The following is a 27,947-nucleotide window of genomic DNA, read 5'->3' as shown; positions in this document are numbered from 1 at the left end:
GCTTGTTTCGTTCGTCAAGTGCTTCATTTCATTTCATTTGAAGCAAAGGCTTGTTTCAATTGGGTTCATTAATTTTAAAAAATATGTCAGTTTTCATACATCATCTGAAAAGGCGTCGTTTTCTGAGCACAACGATATTTTTTTCGATCCCATTTATTTCCATCTCAATTTTTCAATCAAGATTTAAAGCAACATAATCACTTCACTGTTTGACACAAAACTAACAAACTGACAGCTCGTTCCCATGCGAAGTACCACCGAGGGGTGCTAAGATGGTGATTTTAACTAATGTAATCACACTTATTTAAAATAGTTCCAGTGCTCCTAAATTGATGAAGTTTTGTATTTCGATTCCATTTGTAATGCAGATTACGAATATGCAATTACCTCAATACCCCTAAAGAACCCAACTGACGCAATGAATGACTCGAAAACTGCTTCCTTCGTCTTTTCCACGTTCACTTCAATTTGGGGCTCATTCGACTTGTCACGACCTGATGACGCAGGCATCAACATATACAGGGGTTACTCAAAATAACTAGGATAGGCAAATTTTTGTTCAACTTTGGAGTGTTGTAACTTCGTCAAATATGATCCAATTTTAAATCTTCCAAGAGCATTTGACTGGAAAACTAATTAACCACTTCTAGTCTATAGAAAGCCTATTCATGAAAATCCATGAAGAAAGAGCTGTCGCACGGCATGTTTTCGAGTAAAAGCGCAATTGTCCCCTGCTACAGGTTCCCCCGGAGGTATCCAGTGGTTCCGAGAGCGGCCAATGTGGTCAATGATTCACTTTAAGTCTATAGAAAGAATATTCATGAAAATCCATGAAGAAAGAGCTGTCGCACGGCATGTTTTTGAGTTAAAACGAAATTGTCCCCTGCTACAGGTTCTCTCGGGGCATCCCAGTGGTTTCGAGAGCGGCCAATGTGGTAAATGATTCACTTTAAGTCTATAGAAAGAATATTCATGAAAATCCATGAAGAAAGAGCTGTCGCACGGCATGTTTTTGAGTTGAAACGAAATTGTCCCCTGCTACAGGTTCCGCCGGGGGTATCCAGTGGTTCCGAGCGCTACCAGTGTGGTCACTGATCCATTTGAAGTTTAATGAATGCCTGTTCATGAAAAACCATGAATAATGAGCTGTCGCACGGCATGTTTTGGTGTAAAAATGCAATTCTCCTCTGCTCCAGGTTCCCCCGGGGGCATACCGGAGGTCCCGAGAGCGGCCAATGTGGTCACTAATCCATTTAAAGTTTATCAAAAGCCAATTCATGAAAAAGCTTGCAGAAAAAGCTGTCGCACGGCTTGTATTGGTGTAAAAACGCAATTGACCCCTGCTACAGGATCCCTCGGGGGTATCCCGTGATTCCAAGAGCGGCCAATGTGGTCAATGATTAATTTGAAGTTTATGGAAAGCCTATTCTTGAAAAAACATGAATAATGAGCTGTCGCACGGCATGTTTTGGTGTAAAAATGCAATTGTCCTCTGCTCCAGGTTCCCCCGGGGACATACTGGATGTTCCGAGAGTGGCCAATGTGGTCAATGATGCATTTAAAGTTTATCGAAAGTCTATTGCCGAGAAACCATGAAGAAAGAGCTGTCGCACGGCATGTTTTGAGTGATTAAAGGATCTGCCCGCATCCCTCCACCAGAACCGATTCCAGGGAAATGGCCATATCTCGGTTGATTATAGGCCGATTTTAGTTCTTGGCATAGGATTCGCTTTAGAAATGGTTTTTCTTTCGTTGTATTTACTAAAAATATATATATTTAACCAGCATCATATATAAAATTTCACCAAAAATTTTGCATGTTAGACAAGTTTTCCGGAAACCCGGAATATCTCCGGTATCCGGTGACCAGGATTATTTTTGTGGCTACATCGTAGAACAATATTAGTTTTCCAGTCAAATGCTCTTGGAAGATTTAACATCGGCTCATATTTGACGAAGTTACAACGCTCCAAAGTTGACCAAAAATTTTCCTATCCTAGTTACTTTGAGTAGCCCCTGTAGTTTCCGGATAGTATCAGAACAATATCGGTTGCCGATAGAGATGGCATACGGATTATAGGTATGTAATAATAATAAAATATTTTATATTAAACGAAAATTAAATTACCGAGTCCAAGATGGCGGACATCGGGGTCAGGGAAGTTTTAAATACCCTACAATATGGCTATTTTCGGAACGGGGACGACGCGAAGGTGCCGAAAATCGATATTCAACGCCATTTTGGAATCCAAAATGGCGGCCATCGGGTTTCAGAAAAAGCGTTAAATACCCTACAATAGGGTATTTTCGGAACGGGGATGGCGCGTAGATGCTAAAAATCGAATCCCGACGGCATATTTGAATTCAAGATAGTGGCATTTTTTTTTATGAAGTATCAAATACCCTAAGATATGGGTATTTTCGGAACGGGAACAACGCGTAGATGCCAAAAATCGATATCCGACACTATGTTGGAATCCAATATGGCGGCCATCAGGATTCAGAAAGTGTCAAATATCCTACAATATGGGTATTTTAAGAACGGGGACGACGCGTAGATGCCAAAAATCGATATTCGACACCAATTTGGAATCCAAGTGGCCATTAAGTTTCATAAAACGTGTCAAATACGGACGTGGTATTTTCGAAACGGAGACAGTGCCGAAAATCGATATCCGTTGGATTATCTATGTTGGACTCCAATACGGCGGCTATAGGGCTTCATAAAAAGTGTCAAATACCCTATAATATGGCTATTTTTGGAACAGGGACAACGCGTAGAAGCCGAAAATCGATATCCGATGCCATTTTGGAATCCAATATGGCGGCCATCGGGTTTCACAAAAAGTGTCAAATACCCTAAGCTCTGGGTATTTTCGGAACAGAGCCGACGCGTAGATGCTGAAAATAGACATTCGATGCCATTTATAGGCTACTAGCTGAGTGTTCCCGGTCTTGCTCGGGATTCAATATTAGCTTGAATTTATGCGCCGATTTAAAAAAAAAGCATGCTATATTGTACGTAGCACCCCCCCCCCCCTATTATCTAAGGGGCTACCCCCTATGATTATCTGCTTATACCCCCACATGCCTAATTTGGTTCCATTTGCTTGATTAGTTCTCGAGTTATGCAGAAATTTCTGTTTCATTTGTATGGGAGCCCCCCCTTACAGAAGGGGGAGGGGTCTCGAACAATCATAAGAACCTTCCACGGCCCTAAAAACCCCTGTATACAAATTTTCACGCCAATCGGTTCAGTAGTTTCCGAGTCTATAAGGGTCAGACAGACAGACAGACAGACAGACAGACAGACAGACAGACAGACAGACAGACAGACAGACAGACAGACAGACAGACAGACAGACAGACAGACAGACAGACAGACAGACAGACAGACAGACAGACAGACAGACAGACAGACAGACAGACAGACAGACAGACAGACAGACAGACAGACAGACAGACAGACAGACAGACAGACAGACAGACAGACAGACAGACAGACAGACAGACAGACAGACAGACAGACAGACAGACAGACAGACAGACAGACAGACAGACAGACAGACAGACAGACAGACAGACAGACAGACAGACAGACAGACAGACAGACAGACAGACAGACAGACAGACAGACAGACAGACAGACAGACAGACAGACAGACAGACAGACAGACAGACAGACAGACAGACAGACAGACAGACAGACAGACAGACAGACAGACAGACAGACAGACAGACAGACAGACAGACAGACAGACAGACAGACAGACAGACAGACAGACAGACAGACAGACAGACAGACAGACAGACAGACAGACAGACAGACAGACAGACAGACAGACAGACAGACAGACAGACAGACAGACAGACAGACAGACAGACAGACAGACAGACAGACAGACAGACAGACAGACAGACAGACAGACAGACAGACAGACAGACAGACAGACAGACAGACAGACAGACAGACAGACAGACAGACAGACAGACAGACAGACAGACAGACAGACAGACAGAAATTCATTTTTATATATATATAGGGGAAACGCTCCTATAGTTGCGGTACGTTAGAAGCGTTAGGTTCCTATAGTTGTGTACGGAATCTCCATACACAACTATAGGACCCTAACGCTTCTAACATACCGCTAACGCTTCTAACATACCGCAACTATAGGAGCGTTTACCCTAGATAGATTTGACACTTCTTCTGAAATCTGAAACCATCATCATTGAATTTCAAGATGGCGTCGGACATCGATTTCTGGCTTCTAGATGTCACCCCGATTCCTAAAAAACCCACATTGATCGGTATTTGGCAGTATTGCACAGTTTGTCTGAACCAAAGTCGCCATCTTGGATGTATAGGCCGCGTGATATCAATTTTCGGCATCTATGTTTCATCCCCATTCTGAAAATAATCATATTTTAGGATATTTGACACTTTTCCGCAAATCGGAAGCCGCCGTCTTGGATTAAAAAATGGCATCTGATCTAATCTCAAGACGTCACCCCGATTCCAAAAATATCCGTATTGATGAAACGGCATCAGCATTTCCCATTTTTCTGAAATAGGAAGCCCCCATATTGGATTTCAAAATGGCGTCTAGACGCCATCCCGATTCCAATACCTATATTGATGGGTATTTGACAATATTTCCTACTTGTTCTGAAATCGGAAGCCGCCATCTTGGATTTTGAAATGGCGTCGCATATCAATTTTTGATCTGTAGACTTCATACCGACTACAAAAATACCAATATTGATGTGTATTTGACTGTATTTCCACTTATTCGTAAATCGCGAACCGCCATCTTCAATTCCAAAATGGCGTTGGATATCGATTTTCATCCTCAAGACATCATCCCGATTCGAAAAATACCTTTATTGATAAGTATTTGACAGCATTTCCCACTTATTCTTAAACTAGAAGCCGCCATATTGTATTTCAAAATGGCGTCGCATATCAATTTTTATTCTCTAGACGTCACACGATTAAAAAAATACCCATATTGAACCACCCGAAAATGATCTATGCGCATGCGCTTAACCCTCCGTTACTCGCGCTGTTGTACTTTGTACAACACACATGAGTTTTCCATTGCCATTTTGTTGCTGAGTTACCAATCGATCTGAAATCAAAAAACTTGTTTTGATCCAAAAAAGTTAAACTTTGATTACAGTAAACATCTAAAAATGCGGATAATAGGGAAAATGTTAATGGAAACCGCGTAAACCGTGACCATACTACGTGGGATTTGACTTAATTTGTTACAACATGGAATATATCGAGATCCTGACCAGCCTTGTCGCAGGCAGACAGTAGTTCAGAATTTTCTCACTAAAGGGTGTCCACGATGAAATTGCCACACACAAAATTGATTCGCAAAATTCAAGTTTTCATCCGATTGCCATCAAATTTTCAGGGATTGAGAAATAACTATTAAACTTCATTTTACCATTTTACTCGTATTTTATTTACAGTCCATACGCAAATGCCCGCACCTTGGCCTTAACCTCGGCCATAAGATTCTGCACAACCTGTGAATCAACCGTTTTTTGCATGTAAACCCATACTTTCTTCAGTTCCTCGACTGTCTTCACTACCTTAGGTTGTTTAAGAAGGTGCTGCTTCATAATCGCCCAGTACTTCTCGATGGGGCGGAGCTCCGGAGTGTTGGGAGGGTTGAACATTTTCGGCACGAAATTGACCTTATTGTCCGCATACCACTTCAGCACGTCCTTGGAGTAGTGGCATGAGGCCAAATCCGGCCAGAAGATTGTTGGGACGTTGTGGGCCTTCAGGAGAGGAAGCAGCCGCTTCTGGAGGCACTCTTTTATGTACACCTGTCCGTTCATCGTGTCCTGGGTCACGAAAGGTGCACTCCGCTTCCCGCACGTGCAGATGGCTTGCCAAACCAGGAATTTCTTCGCAAATTTGGACATCTTCTGAGTGCGGACATGCTCCGGAACGCTGAACTTATCCTTGGCCGTGAAAAACAGGTTGCCGGGGATCTGTTTGAAGTCGGCCTTCACATATGTTTCGTCGTCCATGATGCAGCATTCAACTTTCGTCAGCATGTTGAGGTACAACTTCCTGGCACGAGTTTTGGCGGACTTGTTCTGCTTCTCGTCGCGATTAGGGGCCTTTTATACCTTGAACGTTCGAAGCCCAGCCTTAGTTTTGGCCTTCTGGACAAAACTTCGGCTTAGGTGCAGCTTCTTAGCCACATCCCTAACGGAGGCGTTCGGATTTCGGTTGAAGGCCCCAACTACGCGGTTGTGATTTTTGGTGTTGTACGGAATACTTTTTCCTTCACTTCTGGACTTCCGATCGGTGGTCAACCGTTCCTCGAACCGCTTAATCACTCGCGACACCGTGGAATTCGCGATTCCCAACGTTTTAGCGATGGAACGATGCGAGAGATCCTTGTTCTCGTGATGAATGCGCAAGATTTTATCACGCACGAGCTGTTCTTTCGACTTCATTTCCGCGAGTTTTGATCACAGGACTTTAAAACTTGCAGGATGTAAATAATGCACTATGAACTAAATCCACCCAAATTTTCATTAAATTCTACCCAACGGTTAAAAAGTTAGAGCAATTTCATAGTGTGGCAATTTCATCGTGGACACCCTTTACATGTACACTTCTCGCATATGCTATACCTCGAGATCCTGACCAGATAGAAAGTTACTGTCTGCTACAAAGTTCTTCACGAGGTCAAGGTATTTTGGCTGGTGGACAGTAGTTCAGAATTGTCTCACTTCATGGTGCTAGTATACATGTTAAATTCTCGCATATAAAATATCTCAAGTTCTTGACCAGATAGAAGATTACTGTCGTCGGTAAAGTTGTTCAGGATATCACAAAATTTTTGCTCGTGGACAGTAAAATGGACGCTATCACGCTAGTGAAATGTGAAATTCTCGCCTGTGATATATCTCGAGATCCTGACCAGATAGAAACTTACTGTCTTGAACAAAGTTGTTCAGGAGGCTAAAGCCTAGAATTTGTGAGAAAATTCTGAACTACTGTTCACCAGCCAAAATACCTTGACCTCCTGAACAACTTTGTCGTAGACAGTAACTTTCCTCAGGATCTCAAGATACAGCATATGCTAGAAGTGTACATGTATACTAACGCCACGTGGTGAGAAAATTCTTAACTATTGTTTACCAGCCAAAAAGGCTTTGACCTCCTGAACAACTTTGTCGAAGACAGTAACTTTCTATCTGGTCAGGATCTTGAAACAAGCCACATGCGAGAATTTCACGAGTATTCTAGCGCTAAGTAGTGAGAAAATTTTGAACTACTGTCCACTAGCGAAATCTATCTGATCAGAATCTCGAGATATTTTACATGCGAGAATTTCACGTGTATACTAACGCCACGTAGTGTGAAAATTCTGAACTATTGTGCACCAAGCAATAGACATTGACCTTATGAACAACTTTTCGAAGACAGTAATTTTCTACCTGTTCAGAATATCGAGCTTAGCATACGCGAGAATTGTGCACGTTTACTAGTGCCACGTGGTGAGAAAATTCTGGGCTACTGTCCACCAGCCAAAAAGTCTTGACCCCCTGAACAAGTTTGCCGAAAATAGTAACTTTCTATCTGCTCAGGATCTCGAGCTATTGTATATGCGAGAATTGGCTGTGTATACTAGCACCAAGTAGTGAGAAAATTCTGAACAACTGTCCACCAACGAAAAGATCTTGACTTCCTGAACAACTTTGCTAAAGACATTTACTCTCTATCTGGTCAGGATCTAGTGATGTAGCACATACGAAAACTTAACATGTATACGAGCACTACCTAGCGAGAAGATTCTGAACTACTGTTAACCAGCAAAAAGGCTATGATCTTCTGAACAGCTTTGCCTAAGACAGTACCTTTCTGTCTGGTCAGGTTCTCGAGATATTTTATGTGAGAATTTCCCGTGTATACTAGCGCCACGTATTGAGAAAATTTTGGAGTATTGTGCACCAAGAAATAGGCTTTGATCTCATGAAAAACTTTGTCGACGACAGTAACTTTCTATCTGGTCATGATCTCGAGATATATCACATGCGATAATTTCACATGTATTCTAGCGCTACGTAGTGAGAAAATTCTGAAGTACTCTCCACCAGCAAAAAGGTTATGATCTCTAGAACAACTTTGCCGAAGACAGCAACATTCTAGCTGGTCAGGATCTCGAGATTTTTCATGTTGTAACCAATTCAGTCAAATCCCACGTAGTACGGATACCGTTTACGCGGTTTCCTTTCATATTTTCTCTATTATCCGCATTTTTTGGGGGTTAACTTTGATAAAAGTTTAACTTGTTTAGTTAAAAACAAGTTTTTTAAGGAATACCCGTTGGTTTCATACCGATTGGTAGCTCGGCTGCCAAATGGCAATGAAAAACTCACACTGTTGTACAAAGTACAACGCGCGAGTACTCGTGTTACAAAAGTTGGCGCGAGTAACGGAGGGTAAAATGAACCGAGTGAACAATCAACAAAAGTCATAAAAACTGCGCAAATTTGGATCGAACAGCTTTGCATCAATGCGAAAGTAAGTTCATTTGATAATGAAAGAAGAAACGAACACGAGTCAAGCCAAAATAAACAGCATGAAATCTGGTCCAAATTGATGTTGACGGGGATCTGCTCGAAGAGAAAACAAATTGACTTTAAATTAACTACATACTTCATTCGAGCAGTTAAAGTGACGTGTACTACCACTCGAACTTTGAAATAAAACATTATTTAGAGATTTTTTCTTCTAGAACCACGAGAAAAGTAGCCAAAATTTGTTTATTAAAAAAAAAATAGAAATTAGTTGGTCCAGTTTTGTGGAATCGCTGGTAGAAAGTCACGCCAAAACTGCTTGACAAAGTGGCCAATTGAAAGTGATGGTTGACAGCTTCATCGTCACTTGACGATTTTCGATTGAAAGTGAGTTTGTGGGGCCCTGATCGTGACTTTTATGGGAAACAAATTTAAACAACTGATCTTAGGCATGGGAGCGAGCATGAGAGTACACCAGGATGGACTCCTTTAAATAAATTACATTTCTGATTGTCATCTATTTATTTTAATAAAATTCCTTGGTACCGGTAAAGAACCTTTCAGTACCGAAATACCGGTACTCGCAAAAAGGGTCCGGTACTGACAACCCTATCTATGATGCATAAGAAGCATTTATTTGTATTACCGTCATACAATATATTCCCCTTCCGATAGAGGATATTTAACAGGGAAGGAATCTTCATTTTCATGTCCATATCTCGCACACCTGTGGATACCTAACTCCACAGGGAATTTCTACAAATTGACCCACACTAACGTGTTTAAACAGATCTATTCAATAATTATTTTTAAAATCCTGGCCTTACAATGACCGAAATAAACCCTTTGATCCACTGTGCGTCGTTAATCAGGTTCGTGATGGAATTTGTGATGTGACTGGTTATGGCACAGGCTGCTGCTGCTGCTACCCCTCGAAGGTATGCAGCCAGTGTTTTAATGTTTGTATTCCAGTACTGTGGCTAATTAATTGAGACTTGCGCTCGCGGCACGAGGTCTCTGCCGCGGTAATTATCGCGCGCAGTACATACAGCCAAGTACCGTTCATTTGAGGAGGAAAACTTATCTCGAGCTTTGTGTAGCGCGACACACAGCTGCAGAAACCGACCGGCCAGCAATCAAATAAATACCAGCATTGTGTGTTCCCGTAGCACCCGATCATACAAACTGATAACAATGCAATGTGACGTGACTTGTTATACAACCAAAGCATTCAACATGTCAGGATGGCCGAGCGGTCTAAGGCGCCAGACTCAAGAGCAATCTTGCCCACTTCCACACCACAGAGTGGGTTCAAACCGAGCATTCTGGTCCTCTCTGAGGGCGTGGGTTCAAATCCCACTTCTGACAAGACATCTTTTTGTGGCGACCGGCGACCGACCGCCGCCGCTGCGTGTTGTTGTGGTCAATTATAATAAATGGCTTTTAAATAACTTTCGACATACAACAGCGCTGCGTCAAGTCAACAGCTATAAAAAAATAAAACCGAGGCGTCGACGATGACTTTGATTACATATTGTATTGTGGTGGTGCTGTTGCTTAGGAGAGCCGGGTGCGCATATGGTTTCTGAGCCGGGTGCGCATATGGTTTCTGTCTATTATAGTGTTTCGGTCGCTCAAAATGAGTGCCGTCCTTTGTTCGACTGGAAGCGTTGAGTAGTTTTCGGTCTTATCGTAGGTCAGAGAGAAGTGCACAGCCAGCGATGATTGATTGCAAGTGGAGGAAAATCACGACACTTAAAATCATAGCGCAACCAAACTAGACTGGAGACGAAATTTATGAGTCACGAACTGCCGGGAACACGTCATCTTTTCGAACGTGAACTATTACTGGATGTGGTTGATCATTTTCAAATATTGGCTAAGCCCACATCGCACAAAAAGGTGGTAACGCTAATACTCTGGAAAGGTGTTGAATCATATGGAGACCGATCGCACCACTTACAAGTCCTAACTTATCCAATTTGTCTGTTGATTCAACGGTGCGTACTGCTCGCGTGACTCAATATTGCGTTCAATGTCATCTGTCGATCGATGTCGTACCCACAACATTTGCCAATGTGACACGTTACCAGCAATTGACTAATGTATCCAATTAAAATTCAAAGAGAATTCACCGCTTGGTTGCATTATCAGTCGCAAGTGACGACATCATCATCGTCGAAAGGTGCGCGAATGGGATGATTGTCATTTGATGTATCAATTGTCACACCCTGAGTGAAGGTGGTGGTGTTGTACTTTCCTATCAGTGGAGTTTCCAAAATTGACATATTTTTTTGTCTGTGGGAAGGCAATGCTGCTTCCGCTTGAGTATAAGCTGGGTTGTTCTTTCTAAACGATGCGGTCACGCTGATGTCATAGAAGTATCTTAGGCGGTCAACTCTGAACCAGTAATGGAAGCATGAATTCGTATAAAATCAAAGGGTATCCTGCAAAAAATGAGCCTAAATGTTGTTTTGATATGTTGGAAAAAGCATAAATCAATACGCAGTACTAAAAATTCTTAAAATCATCCAGGAGTTTAGATGTTGAAGTTCTATATGCCTTAACACATTTTGTGGGATACAAAGATGTGTTACCAAAATATTTAAATTCTATTGGAGATATTTTACAGGTTAATAGAAATCCTGTTAGATTTCCACTTTTGAGCATTTTGATTCTCCGTTCGAAATATCATTTAAGATTATCAATTGTTGGATTATCCAAATCATCCCGGATATCTGTTCTTGAAGTTCTGCTGACTTAAGAAGGTTTACAATGATTCGACCTAATGATAGAATGGGTAAACCTTCGGGAAGCCCCATAATATGAGTGGCCAAGTAACAATTTTGGTTTTATCATGGTTTTGAAGAGGCCTTATAGGCTTAGAATGGACTTGAAGACCACATTAAAATTGGAAATGTTGCTTGGGTGGTTTGGAATATTAGGTTTTCCAAAATTCCTGGACTTTAGATCTTTATTCTTTTTTTATTGATTTATATATTATACTAGCTGAGTGTGCCCGGCTTTGCTCGGGATTCAATATTAGCTTGAGTTTATGCGCCAATTAAAAAAAAAAACTATATTCAGGGTGTCCATTCAAATTCCATTGTTCAATTCCCGGTTTTTTCCCGGTTATTAAAAAAACTCTACCTTAAACAAAAAAAGGCGTTCAAATATAACCTTTTAGAGATAATGATAAAATTTTGTCAGCAGAATTCCTCTACAATATGCAGGGCTGGTAGTAGGTATTTTTTACGATAGTATTGACTAAAGTAACGAAAAAAGTGACCAAATAGTGACATTAAAACAATAAAATAGTGACCATTTATTGATCGGAAAGATATTAAAGATATGGATCAAATCTGTGGTTTAATGCAATCCGCTTTGACAAATATGATAAATTTCCAAACCACCATGAGCATTTTACAAGATTTTTTTTTAAATAAAACAAATGGTTGAAGGATCTTATAAATTTGTTTTCGTATAATCAGTATTAATTGGATAATCAATAGGTTAATTTGTATCCTCCATTTCCTCACATTTCTGCCACGATTTATTGGAAATCAACCGTTGAATAAGTTGAATTTAGATTCAGATCGCGAATTGGTTGAACTTCGGGATGTGAAAGATTGAACATAGAAATTTATTAAGAAATCTTGAAATTGGAGAAAATTCAGGCGCAGAGAAAAATGTTCAACGTCTTGAACAAATCCATCAATTTTAATACAAGCAATTTTAAAGATCTCGAATATAGAGACTTCTGTAAAACTTCAAACATAGACAAATTTTCATATCTCTGGAACCTAGGCAAGTGTTCTGGATCGTATCAATAATTATAATTATTCTGGAACGAGGAAAATGTTGTAAGATTCTGGTATACATTGTAAAGATATTGGTTTTTTCTTTGTTTTATGCTGGTACTTAGTTATTCGCGATCTTCAATTCAAACAAATAATAAAGCGTAGAATAACTTACAATACGTTAGAATGTAAGTTCACAGTCCGAGAAAAATTTAATGTTTCTAAAATATAAAAAATATTTAATGATTTTAAACAAAGAATTTATCTAAAATCTGGGATTGGAAATTTGCTGATTCCGGACTTGTAGAAAATACAATTTGATGGGCTTGGGAAAGAACGTCTGAATAAAGAAGATTCTACTACATCATTGTTCGATGTTTGCCGATGCTAATGCTTCCGACCATCAAAGATTTATCGAAATTCATGTCTTTGAAAAAATCTCTAGCGCTTGGAAAGTTTCTTAGACCATTTTTCAACATATTAGGCTTGGACAACTTTAAAAACGACAAAGATATATCGGAACCAGAGTTTATTTTTTTCGAAATCTCAGAAAATTTGTGATATCTCGAGATCATAGACAATGGAATTGTATGTCCTAATTTTTCTTGGAGATAACGGACTTGAAACAAATGCACTCTGGCCATTCTATGTTAATTTAAAAGTCGGTTTTTTTTCAGTTGTCTAACCTAGTTTTCCCAGTTTAATTGAATAAAAAAAATAAAATATGGTAAAATATCCCTAGTACCATGACAAGTTTTATCGCACGATAAAACCCAAATCCTTACTTGAAGCATATATTATTATTTTGCTTAACTATTGACCATAAAGAATACAGTATGTAATATGTAGTAAGGTCAAAATATGTTATTCTCAATTGGGGATTGGAATTGAGAAGAGAAATGCAAGGAAATTCCAATCATGATTACTGAAATAATCTTGAAAGAATCTTTACAGGATTCCAAGAGTATTTTTTTATTTATAGATATTTTCACACGCTCGGATAATTCGTGCTTTATCCGGGTGAGATTTGATCTAATGATTTTGGAGTGAGAGGTATGGATTCAGATATTTATGTTTTACAGACTAACTTCGGTATTCAAAAATGTACTAATCTTGGTATCTGGTAGGCACAAAGTGCAGAAATTAAAGTTTAATTTATCTCTATGTCCGGTGTTGAACATTTGCATGCCAAGCATGATCGGAGTTTGCAAGGAGTTTGAGACGGCATGAATCTGCTTCTCTATCTTGAAGTAGCTTCGTAACAGGATATGTCTCGCTCAGCCTTTATACTAGAACTACTTCACTCAGAAAACTGTAGCAAAAGAATTCAAGCAATGACGCCATATGAAATTATATAAATTTTGCTATCGAAAACGACAAAATCACCGCTTGATCCGGGCGCGAACAGATTGCGAGTGAGAGAAAAAAATAATATGAAAGTTGATTCCAAGTAACATTACAAGTTTGAAGGTTTAAAGGATTCTTCAAGACCAAATTATGGTCACAAGACAAATATAAAATCAAAATTGTTACTTAGGATGAGTATATAAGATCTTTCCCGGTTTTCCCGGTTGGATGGACACCCTGTATATTGAACGTAGGCCCCTCCCCTCCCTCTTATCTAAGGGACTGCCCCCTATGACCTCCAGATGCCAAATTTGGTTCCATTTGCTTGATTAGTTCTCGAGTTATGGAGAAATTTCTGTTTCATTTGTATGGGAGCCCCACTTTACAGAGGGGGGAGGGGTCTCGAACCATGATAAGAACCTTTAGCTGCCCCAAAAACCCCTGCATACTAATTTTCATGCCGGTCGGTTCAGTAGTTTCCGAGTCTATAAGGGTCAGACAGACAGACAGAAATTTATTTTTATATAAATAGAAGAAGATTATTATCATTTGTGACTTATCCCGGTTAGATTTAAGTTCATGATAATGATGATTACCCCTAGGTTTTTTAGCCTAAAAGTTTTTGAATCTCCTTAAAGTTCTGTGGACGGCCCTCAACTTCTCAGTTTTTTTTATGAGAACCCGCAATTTTACTGAAATTAATTGCATTTCAATTTATCTTAAGTTTTATAAACTTTATAAACCCTCACGGAACATTGCCACCGTAATTTTCCCTGAACTTATCTGGACATGCCCGAAGTTTTCGATGCTTACCTGAAGTTCTCTAAATTTGTTTGATGTTCCGGCAAAATTTTTGATTTATATTCAGAATTCTTTGACGCATCTGGATCAATCATAGTATTCTTGGAAAGTTCCGTAATTCCGAGGAACTCCATGAAAGTCGCTGAAAATTCCCTTAAGTTAATGGGATTGTTCTGAAGTTATCTGATCGTACTCGAAGTACTCGGAACTTCGCCGAATATCATGAAACTATGTATCTAAAAATATCTCAATTCCTTAAGAGATCTCTGGATTTTTTTTTAAAAATACCGGCGCTTGCTAAAAATTCTCGCATTTTTTTAATTTTTTTTTGAAACTTTGTTGATGTTCTCTAATCAAGTTAGTTCCCTTAAAATACTCTCACATTTTCCGGATGTTCGTATAATTTTTACTGCGATCCAGAAATTCTCTCGGAGCTTTGCTGAAGTTTCCGGAAATTCCCTGAGTTTCTCGAAACTGCTATAAGATTTCTGAAATTTCCATGAAATTATTTGAACTATCCTTCGATTCTCTGATCTGTCTTGATATTTTCGGAGCTTACATCAAGCTCTGGAATTCTCATAAATACCTTTAAACTCCCCTGAAATTCTCTGGACTTCTGTGAAGTTCTTGAAATGTTTCCCTGAAATTCTCGGAACATCTTTAGGGTTCTCGATCTTTTTTTTCAGCATATCATGGAACTATCCGGATTTTTTTCTAAACTCACGCTTATAGATGTTTAACTGCTCCAAAAGTCTGGACTAAAGCCTTCAGATTTCTGAAATTCCCCAAAGATCTACTACTAAAATTCACACAATTTTCTTCAAATTCGTTCTCTGAAATTCTAGCAACTTCTCAAAAGTTCCTGCATTTTTCCGGAAGCTAATAGAACGGCTTTGACCCCATATTTTCATAATTTTAACTTCCCTTGTGTCCCAGCAGTTTAGCTATGAAGCCTCACTTAAGTTCTCAGCATTTCTTTACATTCCTCTATGCAAGGTGCTAAATTTCTTCCAGATCTACATTTGAATAACGGCTACTGTTTCGGTCCGGTTTGGTTCGATGCCGACATCAGTGTTGCCAGAGTAAATATTCCGGTCAGTATGCCAACACATGGCTTTCCAGCACTTTAACAAGTCACCGAGTCATCCGAAAACCAGTTTTCCCCACATAAATAGATATGAAGCCTAATCAATTAGTGGCGATTAGATCCTCTGGAAGCCGAACCTGTCTAATTGGAAAGATACGTAAAAGAGTTGTCATTCCTCTTTTGGAAAACAAGTACGGTACAACTCAAAAGTCCGGAAAGCGGAGATACCAACAACTTCATGGAAATAAAACAAACAAAAGACCAGGAAGACATGTCACTGACAGTAAAGCAAATGAATAACGACTCATAACCTGTTCTTTGTGCGAGATCCTCACCTGTCGTTGGATGTGTGTCACTCGCAGAAGAATCGAGAGAGGCGATCAAAGGTTGTGTGGAATTAATTTTTCAAAAACTGTTCTCGATGTAAACAAACAAAGACCCTTCCCAGTTGTCGCCGCCAAGGTCAATGCTACAGTTGGGTGGCTACAGCGAGACAGTGTGTAGAAGTCAGAAATTCCTATCTTCCATCATTGGCAGTCACTTGCGCGCTCCGCTGTCGCTCCTTTCCTGGTGCTGAGAGTACCAATAACAACGCATAATAGGCACTGAAGCTCGCTAGTGTAACTGTGTTGTATTTTTTTTCCGATACGAAGATACATGGGTATCTAACGAACGACTAGATTCGGTCGGTTGAAGAGTCGATTGTCATAAATAATTCATCGAGACCCATTAACCGCGTGTGCCTTTTCACAAATGATCACCTTAACAACAGCGAGACCCTCGTCTCTCGGTCGTCCCTGACAAAGCAGTATAGAGGCAGAGGCGTAGCGAGGGTTTGCTGCGCTTTTTTACGAATCGTGAAAGGGACGACCCTTTCCTATTTGTTTACATCAGTTCGAAAAAAAAAAATAGAATTTTTTATCCATTCTCTATATTTTAAAATTTAAAATTGATGGGCTGTACAATTTAGCCCCCACAATTTTAAAAATTGTTTGATTTGCTTTTTTGGAAGTTTTCCTATATCTGAATTATAATTTCAGCACTTCACAGGTTTTATTTGAGAGGTTTTTTTTTACAAGAATTCTCTTTAATTCATCCCTTAATTTAATCAGACTTCCTGTCAACATTTTATGTGTTCTTGTGATTTAGGTATTCTACCCAGAAAACTCTTGGAATTCTCTCTACAACTCTTTCCTAATGCTTAATCGTGCTTGCAATTAACCATTAAGTCAGGTATCTGCATTCATTTTCTATCAGATGTCACTGCTGTTGTTTGTAGCGAAATCTGTTGGAAATTACGTATAATCTGATTTCCGTTAGTTAGTCACCGAGAACAGTGCAATCAAAAACCCTATAAATCTCACAGACTACAAAATAGAGTACCTAACACTGCAAAATATATCTGGTACCTCTGTTTGCATTTAGATTCGCATCCGAAGTTCCTCCTTTTTTCCCCTAAACAGGATTTCCCGCCGTTTTTATGAATGAGGCGTGGCTTAGAAAGCATCTTTTGTGCCGACTGTGCGAAAAAGGAGGGATTTCGGGTGTTAATCTAAGTGCATAAATAAGGGTACCGACCGACAACAGGTACTCTATTATGAAGTCTGTGAAAGGGAATTCACAAATCAAAATACATGGCATGTTGTGAGATTGAGCTCGTGAGAGAGAATTTTCTCTCTTATTTTTTTTTTTGCTCTCGGGAGACTGGTACTAAAGCGTGTAAAAATCAATTTGATTGTAGCTTGTTTAACAATAATTTAAGAGGAAAAGATTGTCGTCAACTTGTTTTGACCTGAATATGCGTCAAAAGCGTGTTACTTACTACCAATGGAACAGCGCCATCTGTATGAAAAATAGGCTTGCCTAAATGGTTCATTACTATCTTGGATGTTTTTATATAGTTTTTTATTCTCTTGGAATATTCCTCAGAACTTGTTTGCAAAACCCTTTCAAATATCCATGGAGTTCTTCTTTAGAATTGCTCTGAATTATCTTGGAGCTCTTCTCAGAATTCTTCTGTAAACTCTCTAGGAACTCTCCAAAGTAATCCTTTAAATTCACATGGCATCCTCCTCTAAATTTTCCCCCAGAGGCTCGTATAATTTCTCCTCTTTTTTTATAAGCTCCTAGAAGGTTTTGTTTTTTGTTATACTGCTCCCTTATTTTTTTTCTTTAAATTCTTTTGAAACTATGCTTCGATTCAGATTCTTTTTGATTTCGTATCGAAGTTTCTTTGGAATCATCTTTGAACTTCTCCCTAAAACTCCCTAGGAATTTTCCACAAAAATTTCGTTATTTTTCCTCAAATTTCTCTTTCGAATTATCCAAACAACTCTTCAAAATATCTGAATCAGAGCTACCTGCAGGGTGGCCAGTAAAGTTTTCTTTTGAAACTGCAGTTCATTTCCCGGTTCAAATCAAAAAAAAATCTCAGTTTACAATACTTAGCAAAGCACAAAATTGTTCAATTACTTTTTTTTTAAAGTGATCAAGTGCAAATTTTTAAAGTTAGGTTAAAAATTAACTTCATTTTGGGCCTCTCGCGCAGAAAACATGACGTACTCCTAAAATATTGGCGTTAACTTACTTACTTACTTAAGTGTCCTGAGCGCCATCCCTGGCGCGAAGGGCCAACGTGAAAGATCTCCATCCTGGGCGATTGTTTGCTTTCGCCTTGACCTGGGCCCAGGTCAAATTCCGGTCGACTTGCTTAATCTCCTTGTTTAGGCTTCGCCGCCATGAGCCCCTGGGTCTGCCTCTGCTGCGATGTCCGGCTGGATTCCAATCCAGCGCTTGTTTGCAGATTTCATTTCCGCTCTTCCGTAGAGTGTGGCCAACCCACCTCCACTTACGTTCCCGAATTTCTGTCGATATCGGCTTCTGGTGACACCGTCGATGGAGCTCGGCATTCGAAATCCAGTTGTGAGGCCACCAAGCACGAATTATATACCGCAGGCATCGGTTGATGAACACCTGCAGCTTCTGTGTGATCTCCGCTGATACGCACCATGTTTCGCTAGCGTACAGCAGTACAGATTTCACGTTAGAGTTGAAAATTCGGATCTTCGTGCGGAGACTAATCTGATTTGACTTCCAGATGTTTCGTAAACTCGCAAAAGCAGCCCTTGCCTTCTTGATCCGTGCACCTATGTCACTCTTGGTTCCGCCGTCCGACGCTATCTGGCTGCCAAGATATTGGAAACTTTCAACCTTCTCCACTTCCTGACCAGCTACCGTAAAATTGGATGGATTTCCCGTGTTGATATCCAACGATTTAGTCTTGCTGACGTTGATGTTGAGACCTGCCGCTGAGGAGCGTTCGGCGAGATCGTCGAGCTTACTCTGCATGTCAGAACGCCGTTGTGATACTAAAGCAACGTCATCCGCCAAATCTAGGTCGTTTAGATGCTCCATTGTAATAGGCTGCCAGAGCAACCCACGGTTCGGCACACGGTCGATCGCACCAACCATTATCTCGTCGATTACGATGAGGAACAGTAGCGGTGATAGAATACATCCTTGCCTCACTCCAGCGACTACCCGAATAGGGTCAGATAGGGCTCCGTTGTGCAGCACCCTGCACGTGAAAGCCTCATACTGAGCTTCGATGAGGTTGACGATTTTATCCGGAACTCCCTTGCGCCTTAGGGCGCCCCACAGGTTTTCGTGGTTGAGTCGGTCGAAAGCTTTTTCGTAGTCAATGAAAACCAAGTAAAGGGACTCTTGGAATTCGTTGACCTGCTCCAAGATTATGCGGAGCGAGACAATATGGTCCACACAGGATCTTCCAGCACGGAATCCCGCCTGCTGCCGTCGGAGAGTCGCGTCGATCTTCTCCTGTATCCGGTTGAGGATAACTTTGCATAGAACTTTGAGAACACAACACAGTAACATAATGCCACGCCAGTTATCGCATACAGTTGGGTCCCCCTTCTTTGGGACCTTCACTAAGACGCCCTGCATCCAGTCAGCCGGAAAAGTCGCGGTGTCCCAGATATTGCAGAATAGTTGATGCAACATTTGTGCAGATAGCATGGGGTCAGCTTTGAGCATCTCTGCTGATATGCGATCGACCCCGGGAGCCTTGTTGGATTTCATGGTTCGGATAGCAGCTTCGATCTCCGGTAGGGATGGCGCCTCAGAATTGACGCGAGTGATGCGTCGCACTCTTGGCGGTTCATGCCGAGATGTTGATGGCTGGTTGACCGACGAAACTTGTAGAAGCTGTTCGAAGTGTTCAAACCAGCGTTTCAGCTGATCAGTGGGGTCGGTGAGCAACTGACCAGTCGCGTCCTTCACTGGCATCCTAGGATTCATCCTTGCTCCACTCAGGCGTCGTGAGATATCGTAGAGGAGACGGATATCGCCTGTTGCTGCGGCTTTCTCACCTTCATCGGCTAGGGAGTCCACCCACGCTCGCTTATCCCGCCTACACGAGCGCTTCACTTCCTTCTCGAGAGCCGAATACAGTTGGCGGGCCTGGTTCTTCGCTCCTCTGGTTCTCGCCCGCTCTATCGCGGCTTTTGCATTTCTCCGCTCCTCTATCTTCCTCCAGGTGTCATCCGTGATCCACTCCTTTCTCTGAGCGCGCAGCTCGCCCAGGTTGTTTTCACTCGTTTCAGTAAAGGCATCCTTGATCGCCGTCCATTGCTCTTCTACGCTGCCACCATCAGGAATATCCGCAGCTCTGGTCTCCAGTTCCTCGACGAATGACCTTTTTACTGCTGGATCTTCCAATCGGCGTGTGTTGAATCGCCGTCCGAGCCGCTCCTCCCGCCGCTGGACCCGCGCGATACGAAGGCGGATCTCTCCAACGAGGAGATGGTGGTCAGACGCGATGTCGGCACTGCGTTTGTTCCGAACGTCAAGAAGGCTCCTTCTCCATTTTCGGCTGATGCAGATGTGGTCGATTTGATTTTCGGTATGTCCATCACGGGAAACCCACGTGACTTTGTGCACTGGTCGATGGGGGAAGAGCGAACCCCCGATCACCATGTCGTTATTGCCACAAAACTCTGCCAACAGCTCACCGTTTTCGCTCATTTCGCCAAGACCATGGCGCCCCATGACACGCTCATAATCCGTGTTGTCGGAGCCGATCTTCGCATTGAAGTCGCCGATGTAGATCTTGATGTCACCTCTCGGAATTTTATCCACGACTGCATTCAGTTGACTGTAAAAGTTCTCTTTGTCCTGTAACTCGGCAGCATCGGTTGGCGCATAACATTGGATTATGGTTAGGTTACGAACCCGCGTTCTGAATCTGGCAACGATTATCCTCTCATTGATAGGTTCCCACTTGATGAGCGCCGCATTTGCTTGGGCGCTAAGCAGGAAACCAACTCCACGGTGGCGGGGAGCGTTTTCACCTCGAATACCAGAATAGAGTAGTACCTGTCCCGACGGCAGCTTGTGTTCTCCAAAGTTTGGCCAACGGACTTCGCTTAGTCCCAGGATTTCGAGCTTCATGCGTCGAGCCTCGCTGGCGAGTTGTGCCAGCTTCCCCTGTTGGGCTAGCGTTAGTACATTCCATGTTCCAATTCTTGTCCGTTGTTTTGCGCTAAAAGTCGTTGCCGTAATATCAGTCCGTGATCTTTCTCTATTGGTTTCTGTAACAGTTGTAAAGTTTCGGGGACAGTAGGTAGTTAGCCTAAGGTCTCCTATCCGCCGTGATGGGGCTGCCATCTTGGGTATAGCTTTCGGGGATAAGCATTTCTTGTTTCAGCCGCTGGATGCCAGGCAGACGCTGTTTGAGCCGCACCTCCATGGTGGACAGACGCTCAGTTATTGTGTAGATGGGGCTGCCATCTTAGATTTAGCTGACACAATACAGCATTTCTTATTCAGCCGCTGGATGCCAGTCAGACGCTGTTTGAGCCGCACCTCCATGGTGAACAGACGCTCAGGCCGTGTAGGCCGAACCCGCTAGGGGCCCCCTTCCCTGTCAGCATATGACCAAAGCTCCCACCGGGGTTGGTTACCCGATCTTCGCTAAGGTTGCTCATATCCCAGGAGACACCACGAGGAGGTAGGGATAGGAGTTACTGGGTAAGAGGCTAATGGACCACTAATGGGGTCTATTTTATCCTTCAAGTACCCGCGGTACTGGTGGTACGCATTACCCAGTCGTTTGCCCCGCTGGCCAATGGCCAGCGGTGATGAAAAGAATATGATACTTTTACATCATCCCATTAACGAGTTAATTATATGTTTGATACGACACCTTAGTTCAAAAGCTATGAATATTTACACCTTTTTTTTCTCAAAAACAAAAGACGCACTCCAAGCGAATCCATTTTTACCTTCATCCGTAGGACGAAGGAAATCCAATGGCGTTTCAATGTGTTGCGACGGAATTGAAACTGGTAGGACGAATTTGGAATCAAGAAGGAGTGGTGGATTTTTAACAATGTCTCAAAAATGTGTGACTCTCTATCAAACTCTCCATCAAGCTACATACATTTAGAAATAATTTATTTGATAAGGCTCAATATAATTAACTTTACAGACCCGAGGATTCTTGTTTACTATACAATCTTAAAACTGTAGTCACAAGGTACAACACAATAAACACTTTATCTTCCGCTATCCAATAAGCCTCCTCCATCAGAATAGGATCCACGTACAATTACGACAGTATCGCCAACGGGGGGCAGAGCGCTTCCATTATAGCAATGGACGCAAAACGTGGTCATCACTCACACACTGATCACGAAACGGTTGCTTTCCAAAGTCGACGACGCATCGACCGAAAGAACTGCTGATGAAGAACAATGAGGAGGACCACACAATAGTTGCTGCTGAGTAAACAGGCGATCACGTGACACACATCGAGTGTGGCCTGCTTCTGTCGACATCTTATTTTGTGTTAAAATCCGCTCGAAAAAAAGAGGTAAAGTGCGGGTTGTGCTTGGTGGTGATGAGGATGATGATAATTGTCTACCACTCATTGCAGCACGGAAACTAAATCAGATAGCAGTGAGTGGCCTCTTCTCACTATTTGATTTGATCAAACTTAATAGCCTCTGATTGGCCTCAACATGTCACTATATGAAGGGCGAAAACGGGTTGGGTGGATCGATAGGCAAAGTCATCTATACGCCTCCACGGGAAAGTAAAGAATCTTCTTCCAGCAGCATGACCATCCAATTGGTCAACAAACAAGCCGTCGAACAGAACGATGCCCCAATGAGTGTGGAGAAGAGCCCACCCTTTATCCACGAAATGTTAACAACAGGGAGTTTTTAATTTCACTCTCCCCATCCAAATCGCACATAGGTATATATAATATATAATGAATTACTGAGTAAAATAATATGGACCAACCTCATCGTCGATAGATTCCGTCTCAAGGTATTACAGACGCCATCGTCCTTCTCCTCTTGCTCATATATGCTTCTTTTACAGCATCTACTGTTCACAATATTCCATGCAGTGATGCAAAATATCATGACACTCACTCGACACTCGTCAACGCATCAACCAACTATCGCTGACAGAACGCAGTGAGAGGTAGAGCCATGGCAAACAACAATCACCAGATGATGTAAAGCACAACGAATACAGTGAAGACTTCTACAGTACGATTATGAGGAAAAGCGAAACGACAGAAGAAAATGAATACAATGCCTACGCAATACAAGTTCTTCTCGGCACTCGCGACTGCGTGAGTTACAAACAAAGCTGACAAAATGAAACGGAAGCTGTTGGGCTCACTCACCAACACACTCACATAAGCAAGCATAGCAGCAACTGCTTCAAAACGAGCACAAATGAGTATCGTGATTGTAGGGAATGACCAGATCGGTGATGGATCACCACCGAAGACGACATTCACCAGTTGCCTTTTACTTCTTTCGTCAAATTGATGGACGGTCATGGAGAGAGCTTCGACTAGCACATTGATAGGAATGTGCCAAGCGTTCCTACCATCAGCTGTTTGACTATTGTGATTGTGATAGACCGCAACTTTAATTCACAAACACACAGGAACAAATTTTCCAATTTTTATTTGTATAGTTCTACAAAATACTACACAAGCAACCTGAAGTGCGGGTTGTGCTGATTAGGTTCAATATCAGTTCTAAGCCCTATGTATTTGTAGGAAAATTATCGTCCCTTGCAAAGCTACTGGAAACAATTATGGGTCAGCTAATAATAATTATGAATCCTTCAGTTACACGCTGGACTGAAGGGTTTATAATTATTATTAGCTAACCCATAATTGTGGGATGACTGAAAAACGATCAAAACATTGTGAAGATCAATGGTTTCCCAAAACTTACTGAGAAGCTGAGTCATGAAATATTTTTAAGGTCTTCAAGCCGAATGCTTGAAATCTTCAAGATACTAGATTTAGAAAAAAACGAAATTGGGAAATTAGAAAATATTCAAAATGAGGAATGTTGGAAGATTAAAAAAAAATCATTATGATGGACCTGGGAAATTTTCAAGGGGTGCGTCTTGGAAAAAAATCAGATATCCTGATTTTTTTAGGATTCTGAGGAGAATACCAATAGGGATTTTTAGGAGAATTCAAAAGGAATTAAAGTGTTAGTTCCACAGAAATGCTGAAAAAAAATGCAATTCAAATTAATTCTGATTAAAAAAAAGTTCTGACCAGGATTTCCAGATAACTCTGAACTGAATTTCTGGGACTGTAAACAATATCCAAAATTACTATACAAATTAATCCTGGTCAATTCTGAGATAATGTCCCTAAGGAACTCAGAACTGAATTCTTGGGACTGAAAAATATCAAAAATGAGGAATTTTGGAAAATTTCCAAGATCCCATATTAAAAAAAACATCATTATTATGGTCCTGGAAAAATTTCAAGGCCCTACAACTTGAAATAATGTCCAGAGTTCCAAATTATTTTTAAAGAATTCTGAGGAGTTAACTTAAATAGGGGAATTTACGTATTCTCGTCAATCTAAGCAGCGGCCGAACTTCTATTAGCGATTTCTCAGCGTCACACACATACATGACAGGTTTGTTTGTTGACATTTATCTACTGCTTGCTGTTCTACCAATTCCAATCGACAGAATTGATCAAAACGGGTTGAACATGTTTTTACATCGCTCCAAACTTCTCAGGTGAGTGTGACTATTGTCGGCAGTCTCTTTTTCTTCGGCACCCTTTCCATTTGAACTGCGTGTTAACCAGCTGTTCTATTATCGGCAATTCAAAATCAGCCGTATTTTGTACTGTGTATATTTAATTTAAAGAAAAATATGGCATAACAGGATTGCACAGTCGTAAAAATGTAATCAGATTGAAGTTGAAAAGGTAAGGAATCGGCTTAATACATTCAGTGAAGAGTTTTGATGGGAAAATACAGTGAAATTAACGTTTCAATTTCGGTTGCCGAAAATAGTCAATGGGTGCCGAAGCCATAATTTACCCTATGTAAAAGAATTTAAAATGAATAAAAGTGTTAATTCCAAAGAAATATTCAGGAGAATTGCTATTCAAATTAATTATGGCAACAATCCTAACGAAGTTATGACCAGGATTTTAAGGTAATTCTGGAATAATGAGAAATTTTGGAAAATTTCCAAGATCCCAGATATAAAAAAATATTATTATGGTCCTGGAAAAAAATCAAGGCTCTACAACTTAGAAGAATGTCCAGAGTTCCTGTATTTTTTTCTTAATAAAATTCTGAGGACAATACTGATGGATTTTTTTGGAGAATTTAAAAGAAATAAAAGTGTTAATTCTGAAGGAATGCTGAGGAGAATTGCTATTCAAATTAACTATGATAAAAAAGAAGTTCTGACCAGGATTTCAAGACAATTCTGGGATAATGTCCTAAGGAATTCTTATGTCCACGAAAAATGTCTAAAGTTCCTACAAATTTTGTTTTACAGGATTCAGAGGAGAATTCCGATGACATTTTTAGGAGAAATTATAAGGAATACAAGTGTTAATTCCAAAGAAATGGTGAGGAGAATTGCTATTAAAATTAATTCTGGTAAAAATCCCAAAATAAATTCTGGCCAGGATTTCGAGATAATTCTGGGATAATCTTCTAAGGAACTCTGAACGGAGCTCCTGGGACTGGAAAAAAAAAATCAAAATGAGGAATTTTGGAAAATTTCCAAGACCACAGATTAAAAACAAAAATATTATTTAGATCATGGTAAAATTTCAAAGCTCTGCAAGAATGTGCAGAGTTCCTAATTTTTTATTTATAGAATTCGGAGGAAAATACTGATGGAATTTTCAGGAGAATTTAAAAGGATTAAAAGTGTTAATTCAAAGAAATGCTGAGCAGAATTGCTATTCAAATTAATTCTAGTAAGAATCCTAAGGAAGTTCTGACCATGATTTCAACATAATTCTTAGATAATGTCCCTAAGCAACTTAGAACTGAATACTTGGGACTGAAACAAATATAAAAAATTAGGAATTTTGGAAAATTCCCAAGATCTCAGATTTTCCCCTAATTTTCAAATTCCCGATTTTCCCATTTCGTTGGCCACCCTGAATTCTGATAGGAATTGCATGGGAATACTGAAATCTATTTTGAAACTCTCCTACGCAGGGCTGGAAAGCACCTCAGAGCGTTTGCAAAGCAACTTTGTGCATGCATCTCACAACACTCGACAAAGAGTGTGTGGTTATTCCCATTTCCTTCGCACACTCTTTGCCAACTAATCTTTGGGGAAGCGATCCACACAATGAGCGGTACACTCCGTGCGGCACAGGGAGCGAATATAATACAACATGCGTTACTGTCTTCATTGAGTTCTTCCCTAATAAAAAACAACCATAAAAGAGAGCTTAACGACGTGTTCGGGGTATCATCCAAACCATTTGTGGGATAGTTTACCCATCCGGGATACAGTTTGTTTATCGTATTTGTTTATCAGGGTTTGCAGACTTTGCTTATCACGACTGCATGCATAAGAGATGAAGAAGTGCATCACGAAGAAGAGTTTTCTCTTTTGGCTGGGTTTCCTATTTGCAACCCTACACTGAGTGGCGCTCTTTGCGTCGGAGCCGCCAGAGCGATGGCTACACATTGAGTTTTTGTTATTTCTAGATGTATGTCGGTCTCCTATTCTCCGCTGCTTTACACTTACGCAGGGTGAAAGTCAAACAAACTTTGCGTCACTTTGTTTATTTCAGAAAATCAGTACATTGCGCGCATGAAGTGATCAGATGACAGCCCTGCTCCTACGAACTCTCCTCCGGAATTTTACTCATAACTGAGTTGAAACTCACATTAGACTTCCATGCTTGATGGAGCCCAAAGAGATAAACTAGCCTTCGGCTAAAAATCTCTATAAAAAAAGAATTTGAAAAAAAATATGGAGCCTCACTTGCGAGTCTGAAATGAGCCGAGCGTAGCATTTTTCTAATGAGTACAATTCCCACTCACAAATCATTCCACCGAGCCTCACAGCTTGTTAGCGAGGGGGGATTAAACGGGAGTGAGGTTTGCTGCCGTTCATTTTATTGTTTTCTTTTACACGCTCTTACTCTCACGCTGGATGAACTCTGAGCTTCTTGCCTCGAACAAAAAAGTCATCCAGAGCCTCGAAAATCGCACCTCACGTCAAATCATCCTCTCGCTTGTGATTGCCCCTCCCCCCCTCGGGAAGTTTTTGTTTACTTCTTCACTCATTCGAGGTGAGGTGAGGGCTACTTAAACTCGCAGCGCAAGAGCACTGAAGTTCTCCTTTCAAATTCTTTAGAATTATAAATCCCATAATTATTGTGAAATTCTAGTTAGAATAACTTTTTGTTGGGGAATCCTCTCCATACTTCTCCTTAAAATTTCTGACATTTCCTTTTTTTGAGTATTCTTCTTAAATACCCATGAAATCATGAGCCGTTCCACGCCAAATGACGAATCGGAAAAGCTTGAGCTTATGAAAAATGAAAACTTTTGGAACGTTCAAAACCATGGACACGTGAGAACTGTCAAAATTCGTAGAATAAGACCATTTGTTAACTTTTTGTTAGTACGCTTTTTTGTACATTTTACCTGAGTTCAATTTACATAAAAAACGTATTTAAAAAAAGTTAAATAAATGACCAAAAGTTTTTGTTCTACGATTTCTGTATTTTTAAAAAAAGTTCATCATTTAAAAAAAATTAAAAAGTTTGCATTTCTCGTCGGCTTAGAAAAATCGAACAAGTACATTTTGAAATATTTAAGTTTTTTTTTATTTGAACCTGTTTTTTTTTTTTTTTGAAGGTTTTTTTTTAAATTTTATCAGCGAGATTTTTAGCTCATTAGCTAGTTCATCTCGTTTTACTTGAACTTACTTAAAACAATGTTTTGTTTATTTTTCCCAAAAAAACATAATTTTTCTCGACATTTTTTTAATGT

The 27,947-nt window shown here is 40.6% G+C and overlaps 1 protein-coding gene and 1 non-coding gene across 2 annotated transcripts in view; one reads left to right on the top strand and one right to left on the bottom strand.

Annotated features, from left to right (window-relative positions):
* Positions 1-27,947, bottom strand: part of Fim (plastin-2 Fim) — a 163,879-nt gene that overhangs the window by 70,770 nt on the left and 65,162 nt on the right. The gene's annotated exons all lie outside the window — the stretch shown is intronic.
* On the top strand, positions 9,801-9,930 carry TRNAL-CAA (transfer RNA leucine (anticodon CAA)). The gene is made up of 2 exons: positions 9,801-9,838; positions 9,886-9,930. It is a non-coding gene; the product is annotated as a tRNA-Leu (tRNA).

This window comes from Ochlerotatus camptorhynchus, unplaced genomic scaffold (genome assembly GCF_037179485.1).
Source record: "Ochlerotatus camptorhynchus isolate MF236.1 unplaced genomic scaffold, CSIRO-AGI_Acam_v1.1 ptg000498l, whole genome shotgun sequence".
Lineage (NCBI taxonomy): Eukaryota > Metazoa > Arthropoda > Insecta > Diptera > Culicidae > Ochlerotatus > Ochlerotatus camptorhynchus.
Note: the sequence above shows the minus strand (reverse complement) of the source record. Positions and strands in the feature narration are given on the sequence as shown.